The 16,221-nt window shown below is 48.9% G+C and overlaps 1 protein-coding gene across 4 annotated transcripts in view; it reads left to right on the forward strand.

Moving 5' to 3' along the window:
• VTI1A (vesicle transport through interaction with t-SNAREs 1A) overlaps nt 1–16,221 on the forward strand; it is a 357,804-nt gene that overhangs the window by 328,639 nt on the left and 12,944 nt on the right. The gene's annotated exons all lie outside the window — the stretch shown is intronic.

Below are 16,221 nucleotides of genomic sequence, written 5' to 3' on the forward strand. Positions count from 1 at the left end.
CTCTGCCTGTGTCTCTGCCTCTCTCTCTGTCTCTCATGAATGAATACAATCTTAAAAAAATAAATAACTTGTGCAAAGTGCTTAAAATAGTAGTAGGCACAGAAAAAGAGAAATACATAAAGATAGAAAGAAAACACCTACCACCTGTTACATACAAACACTGTTAACACTTGGCTACGTTTCCTTCCAGTCTTTTTTTCCCCCTGCACAAAGGCTTGCCATTTGTTTTAGACATATCAACTATTACCACAAGCTAATGAAATATAGGTGGTTAGTTAAGGCATGCGTTTTAGAGAATGTATTCTCCAGGCCACCACACTCTGCTCTTGTTTCCAGATTATAAAAGAGGTGCCCCTTGGGACTCGCACTTCCCTTAGAAAGAAGCCAAAACAGGGGGTCGGATGGGTGGTCATGGTGGAGGTACAATGAGGTTGTCTCAAGAACCTGACGTACTTGAGTGCACTGGGTCCCTAGCCCACTGATCTTGTGGCCTTGGAGCAAGTTGTATAAAACTCCACCCAACCATTCACGAGACCAGAGGGTCCGACGAGACTTCAGCAGAGGCCACCATCTGTCAGGCTTGAAATCAGGATTGTTGTCACCCAAGGCATGGGCAGCTCAGATTTACTACTCTCGAGTATCTTCAACCACTGGGAAGAAAAGCTTCTCCTAGACTCTTAAAAGGTGTTCTGTTCAGGCCGAAAGGAAAATTCTTACAGCCAAGCATCTCCTGTCAGCTAATTTGATAGTTCTCTATCAAGTAAACCATTAGTGAATACATTGATTCTTTTCTTTTTTTTTCCTTTTTTGCGGTTCTGCCTTTGCTATTCCCAAGATTTCTCTGAACCAGTTGGGCAAAATTGATTTTTATTAGTTCCACCGGCCTTGTGGAAAATTATCTCATGAACTGGTTTTTATAGGAAGACTCAAAGCACAGCACAGGGTAAAAAATAAGCCTATAGCAGTCAAAACTGTTGTCTGAAATGTCTTCAGACTGGAAGGCTGAATTTATTGCACAAAACAAGTACTAGCAAGGCGGAGGTGTGCAGTCCTGCTCATTATCACCGGAAAGGGGAACCAAAAAGCCGAGTAAAAAATTAAATTTTAATAATGCCAGTGATATTTTCTAAATCTTTCCTGACAGAAAGATTCTCATTATTTTTATCTGTCTCCGAGTAGGTTCTTTTAGTGCCATCTCAGAAATGGCCTTAGCTATGATTGTTTTCCAGGCTTTAAAGCATCTGAAAAACCAAATATATACAGAGAGAAATATGCTTTAGATTGTTCAAGGAAGAGCCGTGACCGTGGTAACATTTCGGCTAGTGTCTTTGCAGCCAACACTTGCTGGAACGCCTTCAGTTTTCACAAAAGAGGTCCATGTCGTTAAGACAAGTGAAATAAATCCCCGAACAAAGGGGACCCACGATCCACCGCACTTGGCTACCGAGGAACCCAGGGGCCCCAAGTCCCAAGTTTGGGTTCATTCTGGAAATCGCCCTGTGCTGGCCACGAAAGGAGATTCAAGGGGGGAAATGGAAATATCCTGTTCTGGTAAACGTGCTAACTCGCTTTTCCAAGTATCACACGATACAGGATTGTTTGGGGACAGGAGGAAAAATAAAGCCAGAATCATTAAGGTAGCCAACCCATGAGGACATGAATTTCTCTCGTTTTCTTAGGTCTTCCATGCCTATGTGCAAACCTGTCTTGTCTGGTCCCAAAAGGGTTTATGGCAAATTACCTAAATATATTCAATAGGTTTTCTATATACGAAATGAAGTCAGGAGTGAGGTCAGTATACAAACTTGGAATAGCCTACTCATTTGTGAGAGGTGGGCCGCAGGTTTATCTGGAGGCATCCTGGCAGCCAACTTGAAGAGGGAGATGGTTTCAGTTACATGAGTCAATACCCATAAGATAAAAACATAGCTCTTTCCCCTACCCCGACGAGCGAGAACACCTTCCCGTGGGACCTCTTGCAGGGATACACGCTGTTTAGGGCAATAAACACCATGTTCAAGGGCATCCTTACAGGAAGTGTGAGTTCCACAGGGCTGCTTCTTACTGTTCCTCTGTGGAAGCGCCAAGCACAGGTGAGAGCGCGTGTGCGAACCTAATCGGCACCATACAGGTGGACTCCCAGGGGCTCCGCTGCTCCGGGGGAGAGACCCTGGTGTCTCGGGGAGAGGTGGACCCCATTCATTAGGCTCCTCACTCAACGCTGTTTCTCTCTGCTGGACTTCTGACAGATGCTCAGAGGGGGACCTTGGGGTCGTGCCCCCTGGGAAGGCCCTGGAAGGGCACCACCTCATGTTGGTAATGAGGCTCCCTCGTGTTGTCTAGTGGCCAGTTAAGGGGTTGGATTTTGCCATCTGCTTTTGAGAAATTAAGGCCGAGGGGCTTGAGGGCAGTCCCTCCAAAGGATGAGTGAGGAAAAAAAGCAGCTCCTTCTTTGTAACATTCAGGCGCCTTTTGGGGTCAGCTCCGGAAAGAACCCTCGGAACTAAGGGTTGGTTTTGCTACATATCGCAGTGAAATAAAGAGCCTGAGAACATGTTCAAAGGCCACGCTACTCCCCAGCAATTTATTTTCCTTGTTTTTATCAAGTCCACAAAGAGAATCCTTAGCATCCATCCCCAGGAGCACTTGGGTCACATGTAGTTACTACCATTTTAGAAATGGGGAAACTGAGGCATGTTTACTTGTTTTTTACAGAATCACTCAGTAGATTGCAAATCTCTCCTTGCCACTTACCCTCCAATAGAGACGGCTCAGTTTCCCCTCACAAGCCTACTGCCTTGTAAGACGGTGTCAGACGTGTGCCGACCTCCTTGGGAATCACCAGCTGGGCTCTTCGGTGCATGGTGCAGACTGCGAAGGCCAAGGGGGCTGCAGATTTGGGTTTTCATCACCTTGTGAGAGGTCCACAAGGCAGACACAAGCTGGTTTATGGCTTCTGTTGACCTCTCGCTGGCCTTTGACCCGGTAGTTAGGAGTCGGTTGTGGGCTAAGTTGAACACACTCAGTGTTGCCCGTGGTGTTTCTGCTCCTCTCGAGGCTGAGCTTCACACTTCTGCGGGGTCAGGAGGGCCTCCGAGGGAATCCCCAGTACGGTGGTAGGCCAGGATGCTTTCATCCACCCACCCCCTTCCTTTTAAATTGTTCTTTAATAACCAGTCAGAGGTCACAGACTGAAGACCCACAGGCCCTCTCTGCCCCACAGACAGATGTGCTTTGTTTGGCCACCCAGTGTTTTGGAAAACTTTTCCTCCGTTGCCAATAATTAAAACTTGGGGCAGACTTCACAGAAAGAACACAATGGCTGACTTCTCTTGGCAAATCAGAAGCCCCGGCTGCACGGAGCCCACGATGAGTCCCATAGCAATCAGGAGCAGCCCGCTCGATTGAGAAAAAGAGCCAGCACTCCTGCTCCCCCACTTGCCACTCCTGATGCCCACGGCCCTCGGGCTGGATATCCCCCCACCTCCCCGCAGGACTTCCTTCTTTAGTTAGAGAGAAGAAGAACACGCGTTTTCAGGCCAGCAGGTGACGTGGCTTTGCCTGGCACAAACCTTGGTATCCGGCCATCTGATCGTCACCCCACTCCACCCTCTTCCCCCCTCCTACTGAAGAATTATGAGTCAAGCATTCTGCTTATCATTAATAAGCCTTCAGAGGAAGCCTTCTTAACCTGGAGTTCACCTGCTCTGAAATGATTAATACCGCTTTGGGGAAGGTGAGAGGAGTTTAAGGTAAAGGATTGTGAAGGACGAGTAAGTTTGAACGGTCAGTGCCCACGCTGCTGGGGGCGTCATGTACTCTCCCACCAGGAAAACAGAGTAGCCCAGGGACTAGCATCGGCAGGAGGTCCCTTGCCTGGAAGGGAGGGACGGGGGGCAGAACAGGACACCGGGAGTCCAGAACTGGGGTCACCCGATGGACGCTGGAAGCGCGGAGGCCTATCTGTTCGGAGCCGCAGTGGAGACAGAGCTGCTGAGAAGGCAGAGAAAGAAAGGAGAGAATACCATGGCTTCTCTCCCCACCTTCCCCCCGCACCCCGACCCCTGCTCATCCCCCTCCCACCCTTGGTGCCTCCCAGGGGCTGAATGCAGCGGGAAGCCAGCCAACAGGGGTGGGCATGGCGGCAGGAGCCAGCCTCCCTGGGATGCCGAGAAAAGCCATAGAGGGACGAGAAGAGGACCTAAGGAGAGGCAGCCTCGGGACGGGCACAGTGGGGAAACGATTAAGACATCCCATTCGGCTTGCCACAGAACCAAATCTGGACAAGACAAGAGGTTCTGATGTTATAATCTAGAAATTGGAACCACATCCCTCAAGAGTTGACAGAGATGCAGGTGGCTGATAAACCTCTGCCAAAATATTTCTTCCTCCTGACATCGAGAAAGAAGAAAGGTGTAAATCCATAACAATTAGGAGATAAGTATCTAACGTCATATCTTGCAGGGAAACAGTGTCAGAGCCCATCACTAGAGCCAAGGCCGCTGTGTCTCCACCAGAGTGATCTCAACCAGCCACGTCTCAGAAGAGCCATCTTGGCTTGTGACGGGGTGTTCCCGGGGAGACTCCCAGAGCTGGGAAGGGCAGCCTCCCCCCTCCTGGGTAGCTGAGTAGCTGCCGAAGGTGGGGGGCTTCCAGGACAGTGGCTCTGCCCGGACCCCACCAGGCAAGCTAATCAGAGTCAGCACCAGGGTGTGCCCTTCAGGAGTCGGTCAGCTTTCCTGAAGTGGGGGGCAGTCGACCGCTTCAAGGGGAGGGGGAGCAGCCCACTGTGGGGAGACCTGTGAGTGATAATAGGACTGGAATAATAACAATTCTTACAGCTATTTACTGAGCTGTTACTGCTACCGAGCACTGGCCTTACAGCACTTCACGTTGAATTACCTCATCTATTTATTCATGTCATTCATTGAGGTGCTGCTATTATTAGTCCCACTTTTTAAAAAGATTTTATTTATTTATTTGACAGAGAGAGAGAGAGTGTGTGTGTGTGTGTGTGTGTGTGTGTGTGTGTGTGCGTGCAGGGGGAGGGACAGGCAGAGGGAAAAGCAGACTCCCCACTGAGCAGGGAGCCCGATGCAGGGCTCCATCCCAGGACCCTGAGATCCTGACCTGAACCAAAGGCAGACACTTCTCTTTTTTTTTTTTTTAAGTAAGCTTTTTATTAAACATAGAGATAGACTTTATTATTTTGCATCCCCCAAAGGAACCAGTACCAAGTGTGTCAGAAATATTCCATACAGGTGAAAAGAATGATGAAATATTTTCAGACTTCTGTGCATGTCTATTTGTGGTTGATTTGGAATGAGTCTTTGGTGATTTTACTGGAAAATCTTCTCTGAGCTAAAATTATCAGTGAGCAACACCTCTGCGAGCTATGGGAGACTCAATAATCACCATGGGTTAATTATGTGCTTTGTGACTTCGTGTCAAAGAAATATTTCTTTTTAAAGGCCTGTAATCATAAATATTTCTTATAAAGGTGGTTGAGCTTGCTTCAAACATTAAGCATACAAGAGTTTGTGATTACTGGTATGTTTTTTTGTTTTTTAAAAAAGATTTTATTTATTCATGTGAGACACAGAGAGAAAGAGACAGAAACATAGAGGGAGAAGCAGGCTCCCTGCAGTGAGCCCGATGTGGGACTCGATCCCGGACCCCAGGATCACACCCTGAGTCAAAGGCAGATGCTCAACCACTGAGCCACCCAGGCATCCCTGGCATGTTTTTTCAGTATATTAAAGTTCTCTCTTTTCACAGTCAAGAGTATGTTAGGTATGTGAGGGGCTCACAAAGGCAGACACTTAACCAACTGAGCCACCCAGGCACCCCAGCCCCACTTTTTTCTAGTGAGGAAACTGAAACATTGGTTCTTTGGAACTTTCAGATTCCTTGTATTCGTACTTCTGTTTTTCTTTTTTAACTAGAGGGCCAAAGGAGATTGTCCGCTTTCTGTTTTGCCAAGTAAGAGAGAGTACATTTCTGATGTCCATGTAAGGACACTGGGGGAAACACTGCCACCTACTATCACCATCACATCATAAAATAAGAACATTTTCACACTAAAGCAGTCAAAAGGACTTAATCTCAGAGAGATAATGAAGCAACCTGCACAGTTGGTATGTGGCAGATCCTGGATGCAAATCCAGACAGTTTGGCTCCAGAAATGAAGGTAGCTGATCAGCTTCAGCTGTTGTGCCCACGGTTTCTCTGGAGGGTGAAAGGGTGAGGAGCCCTCTGCCAGGAGCCCTGGTGGGGCCAGGGCAGGGTCCAGCAGGAGTGGGAAACCTCGGGGCACCCAACAGGAGTGGGTAAGGGGTGGGACAGGAGCAGCTGAAACTGGGGGCTGGGAAGGGGGCATCATCCTGGCCTGACATCATGATAGTCTGCCTTGCGCTGAGAACTTTACCAGGGCCACATGGGGAGTGGGTCTGCCCTCCTCCCCCGGTGGGCCTGAGCCACCAAATCTGGGTTCTCATAAATCAGGATCATTGTGAGAATTAAATGACATCACACATGCAGTAAGCATCCAGGACCACAAAAAGTCACCTTGCCTTTTTAAGACTGTCTGGAAGTACATGGCTGCCCACACCCCATGCAGAGAATACTTGGGAGAGATTCCTTTATTACATTTCATGGATGAAGAGACCTTTAGTCCTTTCCCAGGATCATACCGTGAGTCTAGCTGATTCTCCCGCCTGATTTTCTTTTCTGTCAGGCACTCTATTCCAACAGATGCATTAAATTAAATCTTCCGCAGACCTGGCGTCTTCCTGTAGCATATTCCCTCATCTGTATGATAGGTGATGAAGACATCATAAAAAATCACGTGGTCCGAGGTCACTGGGCGATGGGCAGTCATGGGTGACCAGCCCCCCAGAAAACGATTGCCATTCCCTTTGTCCCCGAGTCCAGTGAGGGATCCAGTGATGATGCATTTACCCAGCAGAGAGAGGCAGAAAGGACAACAGCCAACGGGCCTGAGAGCGAAGAAAGCTGACAACATGCTACTGATGAAAAATGAACGTTATCTCCATAATTTCCTGTGCGTTTACACCAGGCATGAAGAAGAGTTGACTTTGGTTAATTAGCGTTCTGCATTTTCAACAAAATTAACCCGCATACCCAATTACTGTGTCTATGGAGTAGAATATAAAGATGAAGATGTCAAAGACTTGCCCTTCAAACAACCAAGAAGAATCTGGTGGAGAACCCAAGACACACGGGTTCTATGAATAACCACTGTGTTATTGGGGTGTCCTGCAGGGGTGGAAGATATACTAGGAGGGGTGATCTGAGTACTTGGTGAAAGTGAGGATGAGCCTCCACCCCATGGGATTGTTGTGAAGGTTCAGCAGAGTATAAAGATGCCAGAACAGCCCCTGGCCTGGAGTACATACCCAGTCAGTACAGGCTGCCGGCGTGGCGTGGCTGTGTCTGTGGCCAGTTCCCGATGGGGCCGCTGCCCACTAGCACCAGGAGTGCCAGAGTCCAGCTGGGGGACCGGTAGGGGGGATTGTCTAGTTCCCAGGTTCAAAAACTTTCACATTTCTCGGATTGAGACTTCTTCTTTTTAAAAACAGGACAGAGGATTATCCACTTTTTATTTTGCCAAGTAGAAGAGAATAATTTCCAAGGAGAGAGTATATTTCCAATGTCCAAATAAGGTCATTGGGTCATTGCCACCTACTATCACCATCACACCATAAGATGAAGGACATTTGAACCCCAAAGCAGTAGAAAGGACACAATCTCGGAGGAACAGGAAGTCCTTCCATTTGAGTCATCGAGTTTTCAGGGAGAAGGAGTCTTCCCTGTTGCTCCTCTCTTCTCGCTCTGGCTTCAGCCTGGAGTGTGGGAACCTCTGTTCTCCTTGAATTCACAAGCAGCATCATGCCTGCGAATGGCCATTGTGTGCCGTCACCGTGGTGGCACCGGCCACTTGGATGAGCCTGAGCATTACTGTGAACCCAGAATGGACCTGGGGGTCTGAAGACCCAGCTGCCCACCTCCCCACCCCACCCCCACCCCCGAGATGGTCGGCCTTGGGCAGGTCCCTTCCCCAGCCACAGGGTCCTCCATTCTAAAAAGAAGAATCTCGACCAGGGTGTGGAGACGTGCGCCCCCTCTAGCAGTCTGCAAACCTGCAAGGGATTAAGCAGAGCGCGCGTTTCTAGAGCATCATTCTTTCCTTCCTCTCCAGTTCCTTCTAAACTCTTTGGTTCTGTCTGAAAGCCCAGTGGCCAGCAAAGCCACCCTCAGGCCCCTTGCCATGGTCAAGTCCATATTTCAAAATGGCAGTGGCCTTTGGTGCCCAGGCCGAAACTTGAGGTCCACATTTGGCAACAAAGAGTGCGCTGTGACTGCAGATCCCTGATCAAAACCGTTGGGTCTTACCGGTGGGCTCTGACAGGTACTCGCTGGCTGCCTTCCCAGGCCGGGAAGGGATTCCCGAGCCAGCCAATGGGACCCCACCTCAGAGAGAAAGTAGCCCTGCTGGGGGCAGGGGTGGCTGGATGGTAGTGTCACCACGAGGCCCTGATGGATGCCAGCCTGGGGGAACGAGAAGCCTGGTGGGGCTTGACGGCAGCGGCTTCCTGGACTGCTGCCTCCACCTTCCCAACCAGCCTCTGGAAGTTTCCCAGGCAGCTTTCTCCTGCCTCTCACCTTTCCTGAAATGGCATCCTCTTTCACAGAATTATATGCCAACTGCATGCATGTCAAGGGCTTTACGTTTTCAAAGTGCTTTATAATCTTTAATGAGCTAATCCTCTCTCCCTGGGGTGGTTATGGAGCTGGCTGATTTTGCTTAGGAAGAAACTGAAACCCAGGTGTCATGGAGTGTTGCTCCAGGTCACCCCTGGCGAATCCAGGATTGTGGGCACACAACAAACTGTCCCGCGCTGGCATTGCTCTAATGACACCTTTGTTGTCAGGCTTCTGTAATTGCTCATTGTGACACCCTAAGCTCCCACTGGGCAGGGACTGCGTGATCCCTTTTTTCTTCAGCAGGACTTGGCCAGACCTGCCATATCCGTCTGTGCGTGGCCTGAGGACCACCTTGTTCTCCAGAAGATGAGGGCCAGCCTTACCTGGCTTTTAGCTTTCAGACCATGAGTGAGCAAACCAGGGGAGAGAAGGCCAAATCTAGCCCATTGCCTGTTTTTGTATGGCCTGTGGAGTCAGAATTATCTTACATTTTTAAATGATGGGGAAAAAAATCAAAATAATTTTTTCGACACAGGAAAACTATATGAAATTCAAATTCTAGTTTCCGAATAACTAGTTTCAAATTCTAGTTTCCGAAAACTTCCTAGTTTTCTTGGCACACAGTGATACTTGCACACTCTCATTGTCTAGGGCTGCCTTGGCACTACAAAAGGCAAAGCTAGCAGTTGCAACGGAGACCATAGGGCCCACAGAGCCTAAAACATTACTGTCATGAGCTGGACTGTGTTCTCCCCGGACCTCCTGGCCCCCCACATTCGTATGATGAATCCCTAACCCCCAGTAGCTCAGAATGTGACCTTATTTGGAAGTGGGGTCTTTGCTGATGTTACTGGGTAAAATGAGGCATACGGGAGCCATGATCCCCTCATGAGGTATGACTAGTGTCCTTCTAAAAAGATTCCTCTTTTTAGATATACAGATATACAGATATACAGATGTGAGGATGAAGGCAGAGATTAGGGTGATGCATCTACAACCCAAGGAACCTCAAATATTGACAGTACAGAAGCCAGGGAGAGGCTCACTCATAGCCTTAGGTGGAACCAACCTGCCAACCCCGTGATCCCCTGCTCCCAGCTTCCAGAAGTGTGAGACAATACAATTTGGTTCTGTAAGCCCCCAGACTGTGTTCCCTTGTTATGGCAGCTCTAGTAAAGTAGTAGTTACTCTCTGGTCCTTTACAGACAGCATTCGCTTATCCCTGTTGAACTAAGTGGAAATTTGGAAATGGGGTTAGCTACTCTGACCCTCACTCAGGGTCTCACCTCGGTGGGTGTGTTAGGGCACAGACACACGTCCCTATCTCGTCGGTTCCTTGCCAGAGCAAGTGCCAGAGCTACTTGCCAGAACTACTTCTCCACCTATCAGGACGTATTCTCCTGTGCCCTGTGTGCTCAGGGCTCCCAGATAACCCACATCTCCTAAACTTAGGGCAGTAAATGTAGACTATGAATGGTGGACAATGGCTTAGCAAGTTGACCTAGAGATGACATCTGGTTTTTCCTCCTATTTTAAATGTCTTATCCCAGAGGCAAGAGTCCTGTGAGACATGTGCCCTCAGGGACATGAAGCTTCATTTCACGAGGCTTTGGGCAGCTGCCTGCTTGATTCATGAGTGGAAATTCTCATTTTGAGAGGAAAGAACCAATAGCTCCTGAAGATTATGAGCCCCACAGCTATGGTCAGAGCTTCCAGGGAACCGGGGCTGGGACTGTCCTGTCCTCAGTACATAGGAAGACTTTGTACAGTTCCAAAGTGAATGTGTCATGCAGCCAGGGGAAAGAAGGTAGAGAAAAGTCATCAGAAAGGCCAACCCAAGATGGGTGACCAGGTCCATATCCCGTTCTGGATCTAAGAAGTCCACGTATTTGTGTCCTGGCACTTTCAGAGCAAAGTACCACCAACTGAGTGACTGAAAACAACAGAAATTTATTCTGTCACAGTTTTGGAGGCTTGAGGTCTGAAATCAAGGAGTCAGCATGGCCATGTTCCTTCTGAGGGCTCCAGAGAATCCTTCCTTACCTGTCCCAGATTCTATGGCCCCAGGCATTCCTCGGCTCTATCTAGCTGCATCTCTGACCTCTGCTACCAGTCTTACATGGCCTTTCTCCCTGCATCTTTCTGTGTCCCGTCTTCTTATAAGCACACCAGTCATTGGATCTAGGGCCCAACCTACCTCCAAGATGATTTTGCCTTAAGATCCTCAACAGAGGGCAGCCCAAGTGGCTCAGCGGTTTAGCATGGCCTTCTGCCCTGGTCATGATCCTGGGGACCTGGGATCCTGTCCCGCATTGGGCTCCCTGCATGGAGCCTGCTTCTCCCTCTGCCTGTGTCTCTGCCTCTCTCTGTGTGTCTCTCATGAATAAATAAATAAAATCTTTTTTAAAAAATCCTCAACAGATTACATCCGCAGAGACCCTATTTCCACATAAGGTCTCCTGAGGTTCCGGGTGGACCTGAATGGGGTGGGGTTGGAAGGGACACTATTGACATCAATACAGTTTCAACCTGTAATGGTTGAAAGTGAGAGAAGCCTCAACCAAACTTGCTCACAAAAGGGAATTGTTTGGCTTCTATAACTGGAAAGTTTAAATGTGACTCTTCAGGTCTCAGGCACCCAGCGGGATCCAAGGGTCCAAAGAATGCTGTTCAGGATCCATCTCTTTTCTTCATCTCTGGATTCCGTGTCCCTCTGTGTTGGCATCCTTCAGGCAGGTTCCCATCCTGCATGGTGACAAGAATGGCCTCCAGCTGTTCTAGGCTCCCATGGTCCCTGTAGTCAATCCCAGTAAAGAGATTACCTTTTACTTGATTTTCCAAGAAAAAAGTCCCCGGAGGTCTCTCTGGCTTGGGTGGCAAGCCAACCAATTCCTTAACAAACACTTGTGCAAGGGGTAGAGAGCTGTAACTAGCTGAGCCTGCCTGGGTCATATGTCTCCCTGTGGAATCAGAGAGTGGGATCAGCCCTACCTGACTCCTGGGGTGAGGCAGGATTCTTCCCAAAGGTGCAGGACACAGAAGACCCTGGATGGGCATTTTCAGGGGGCATTTATAACAACCATATAGCTCTAGCATGGAGGCAAGCAGAATTGGCTTGGAGGCAAGGCCTGTATTGGCCTTTGAAGATAATGCCTCAAACTAAAGTGAGTGTTAGAGGCTGATGGCACTGAACCGTTTCCCCCTATTCCTTTTTTCATTTCTTTCTGGTGACTACTAACATCAAAGTTGAGCTAGAACTTGGCGAGCCTTTCCCTTGGCCCGTGTTTTTGCGAACTTCCCAGAGAGGCTCGGATATGGACTCCTTTGCACAGTTTACCCCACGCTCTCATGATTGCTAATTGTTCCACCAGTTGTTACTGTTCGGTCAGATCCCAGAGGTGGGGCATCATTATTCAGGCCTGGCTGGCCAGGCAGGAAAGCATGTGCAGGACGGGGCAGTGAACCTACGGAGTGTCGTGCACTCTCCGGCTAATGAATGCAGGCTTGTAAAAGCGTTGGGACACTGCTGGCATCCTTAATGGGAGGGTGGCTAACAGCTAACTCCTAAGGCTGTGCTTGTCTACAAGCAGCCCTTGGAAAGCAGGAAGCAGACTACATGAACCTTCGGGGGAGCTTATGTAGCTAGAGTCTCTCATTCGTGCATTCAGCAGGCATTTTTTGACAACATCCATGCCAACCTCTGCTTTAGACACTAGGAATACAAAAGACAAAGGAGCGTCAAACCCTAGAAGGTCTACTTTTTATTGGAGAAACCTGCAGAGAAACAGAGAATCATAAAACCGTGTGATAAGGGATGCAAGGGGAAGTACAAGAATGAGAGCATGGTCAGGAAATTCTTCTTAGAAGAAGGAGAAAATATGCTTTAGATCAAGGACTTGGTTTGGGAATTAGGGTGTATCAACCTAAAAATGCTTTAAGGTCTCAAATAACAGAAGGCCTAACTCAAAAAGACTCGAAAAATCCAGTTAATTTAGTTTCTCATATAACTCAAAGTCTAGAGGAAGGGCGGACCGTGTTTTCAGGCCCGGGTTCCGTCTCCGCCGCTCCTTTGACTGCGCCGTCCTCCGTGGGTCAGCTGCTTCCTTAGTTTGGCTTCCTCATGGGAACAAAATGGCTGCAGCGGATCCAGAACTGACACCCACACACCACAGGATCCAGGTGACTCAGCGTTCACGGCAAAGCTTCTGAGATTGTTGGACTGGCTTGAGGCACATGCCTGCGTCTCACCTCATTAGAGCCATGTTTCACTGCCTTGCTACGAGTCTGCTGTGAGTCCAGGGGAGTGTCCAGGGCAGTGATGCTCCAGGCAGTGACTCAGGGATCCAGGCAGCCGCAGTGTCCCCTGTCCTGTAACTGCACCCCTGGAACACCCAGCCTCCTGGGTCAGAACAGCAGGGGAAGAGCCAACCGGAGAGTCCGACACTGGAAGTCAGGTGCCTCCACCTGGCACGGAAGTGGCAGCCAGGGCCCCTTGCTCACATTTCATTGACCAACACCGAGTCACATTGCCACGCCTGACCTCAAGGGACAGGTGAGGGCGGGTCGTGCCTAGAAGTAGAGGCCACCCGGGTGCTGGTGACGCCTCCTGCGACGTGGAATTCCTGGGCTTCTCAAGCAGGAGGGAGAGCCCGCCAGGTGCCCCGCCCGCCTGACCAGGCTCCTCTGATTCCGCTGCCACACGCAGGAGCTTGTTTCCAGAGGGGGAGGAGACTGGCAATGGAAAGATTAGCCGCTCCCAGGGTTCCACGCGGGGATCAGTATTTTCAATAGTACTTTGTGAGTTCAGCCTCAAAGTAAATGGTTAATTCATCTTGTATCAACAGCACTGTGATTCATAATGTAAACTTGGAGAATCCTTGATGTTTCGGGCCCACATTCCTTTTAATTTGGCTCCGCATTCTTTTAAAGCCACAGTGTGCTCACTTAATAGAATGCAGCATGCAAATGCACAAGTTTTTGCCCGGAGGCAATTTCGCCTGGCTGTTTCAATGGATGTCTTCTTTCAAGTGTATATTCTTTCTTAAATTATTTACTGAGTAAACACACTTTGCATTTTCAAAAGGGAGATTAAGACAGCTTGCTGCAGACCTAGTTGAACGTAAAGTCCCCTTTGCCCAAAGTTAGAAAGAAGTTACTTTGGGCTTCCCCAAAGTTCCTTCTCTGGCTCACTAGCTGGGAACCCCTCTCCTGGCTTCTCTGCGAACTCTGCATTCCTTTCTGCTTTGCCTACAGCAATACCTGCCAGCAGCCCGTGGCCGCCACTGTCCTCCAGGTTCCCTCACAGATGGGGCCCACCAATGCCAGCCTTTGTTTCCCCTGCTCCAGGCTGGCCTGTTCCTATCCATTCAAGGGCCCCAGCAGCTCCCTTTTCTGGTCCTTAGAGGTACATATCAACCTAACACCTTTGAGGTCCAAAGCTGGGTTGCTTGGCCTGAGTCAAGCTTACTTCTAATCCCTGCTCCAGTTCTTTGTAATTTTAATTTTATTCTTTTTCTTTTTCTTTTTTTGTTTTTGCCCTTCTGTACCCTCTGTCCTAAATATCTGCCAGCCCTTGGTTGGAAAGCAAGTACTCTCTCCTGCCCACCTCTTTCATTGCCGTGAGGATCATTCCTTCTCTTACCTTCAGGGGGAAGACCCAGTAGTGCTCTGAGAAGGCATATGGCATTAAGTTCCATCTTTACGGGGTTTACTTCAACTTTTAACTTCAGCCTTATCTACACAGACTCGCTGAGATTTTCCTGCAAACTGAGTTTGCACAGATGTCTTCTCCATTCACTGTTGAATGGAAGGATTACAATTACAGGAGCTGCATTCTTTCATTATGATCCTTTGGATGGGTCTCCTCCAAGTGCTGGGTGCCAGCAACTGTGCCATATGCTGGGGCTGCAGAGGAGAAGGCTCTAGGCTCTGGACACACCAAGGAAGGCGTGGACACTACAGTTTTCCTGAGTGTCTGTGACCCAGCGGAGAGGTCAGGCTGTCCTGGGATCGGTTGTGTGCTGAGCGAATTAAAGATAGAACCTGTTAAGAATGATCTTGGGTGAACCGTACCCCTCTTTGCCTTGAGATGAGGGAAGCCCAATTAGGAAGACCAGGAAAGAGCTGAGGATTTAGGGATTCCTGTGTATTCATTTTTCTAACCATGCTTCAGATTAAACAAGTAACACCCACAGTTAATCCTTTATAAATTAGCATCACGGATGCCTTGGGGCCCTCAACCCACAAATAAAATGGTTGTCAACCAAGAGACACACTACCGTATATTACTTAAGGCAGAATTTTAAAGAGTTTTCATGCTTTTAATCTGTTTCACTGCTGAGTTTCAATTTGGCTGATTTCCTTTGCAAGGCTGACGTGGATGACTGTGGTAAATAGAGATTGTGACAGTGACTTGGGCAAACAGGACGTGTCGAGACTGTTCTGAAGACTTCTGCCCCTTCCAGAGAAAAGGGGAAAAAATCAATTTGGGTTTTAAATCAAGCCACCAAGTAGCACCGATCAGTGTTCATAATTAGCCTCACTTTAACAAGCCATGAAGTCCTGTTTTTATTTATTTATTTTGGGGACAGAGACTCTCCCTGCCTCCTGAGTAAATATGGCCTGTTAAGTCTGAATTAGCTGTCATTGCAGAAGAATTAATGTCAGGGCACAGCCTTTCTAGTGGAGAAGGGAAGAAATAAAGGAGACAGATCTTAGCTGAGCCCTACGTGATAAATGAGGACCGAGCGAATCATTCATCTCCTTCGAGGAAAGTGGACACAGGCACTAAAGCAGTTTTGCGGAAGACGTGTCAGCAAATGTGATCATTTTGTAACCTGTCAGGAGGAGAGGGAGCTAGTCCTTCCAGGGGGCCACCAGGGAGTGGGCTTGTCTGATGCGACCGTCTCCATCCATCCATTTAGGTTTGGAGAAGAAGGGGGTGGGCGAGGAGGATTCCAGCTGAAGCCACAAGGATGTCGCCTTCCTTCCGAGAAAGCAACTCATCCAGAAGCTAGAAAAATCTGCCAACACCCTGCAGAGATTTCTTTGCAGAGATACAAAACAGGGCAGGGTCCCTGTGAGACTAAGACAGCAGACCTTTTCCTCCTCACTATTTGCAGGACAGGTGGATGGGGTTTGCTGTGGGGTGTGAGGCACCTGGACAGCTGGCCAGACCAGCCCTTCCATCACCATATGGTTGGTTCTGCGGGAGGAGTGTGGGCAAGGCCACTTCACTTGGGTTCCCTTGGACTAGCTCAACAAAGCATTCTGGGGGTCAGTCTCTTTTCTCAGAATGAGCTAACACCTTAGGAGGCAACTTCATCAGAAACTCTGCAGGCATCTCAGAGGCAAGTCTCCAGTCCGGTTCTCCTCCTGACTCCCCGGTTCCCCAGCAGCATTTGGCAGAGCCAGAACTGAGGGGGGCTGGGATCCCCAGAGTGAGGGCCCACCAACCCAAGCACATGAGGCATTCGGGTTCTTGGTGCAATTCCT

The sequence above is a fragment of the Vulpes vulpes genome, chromosome 15, assembly GCF_048418805.1.
Source record: "Vulpes vulpes isolate BD-2025 chromosome 15, VulVul3, whole genome shotgun sequence".
Taxonomy (NCBI): Eukaryota; Metazoa; Chordata; class Mammalia; order Carnivora; family Canidae; genus Vulpes; species Vulpes vulpes.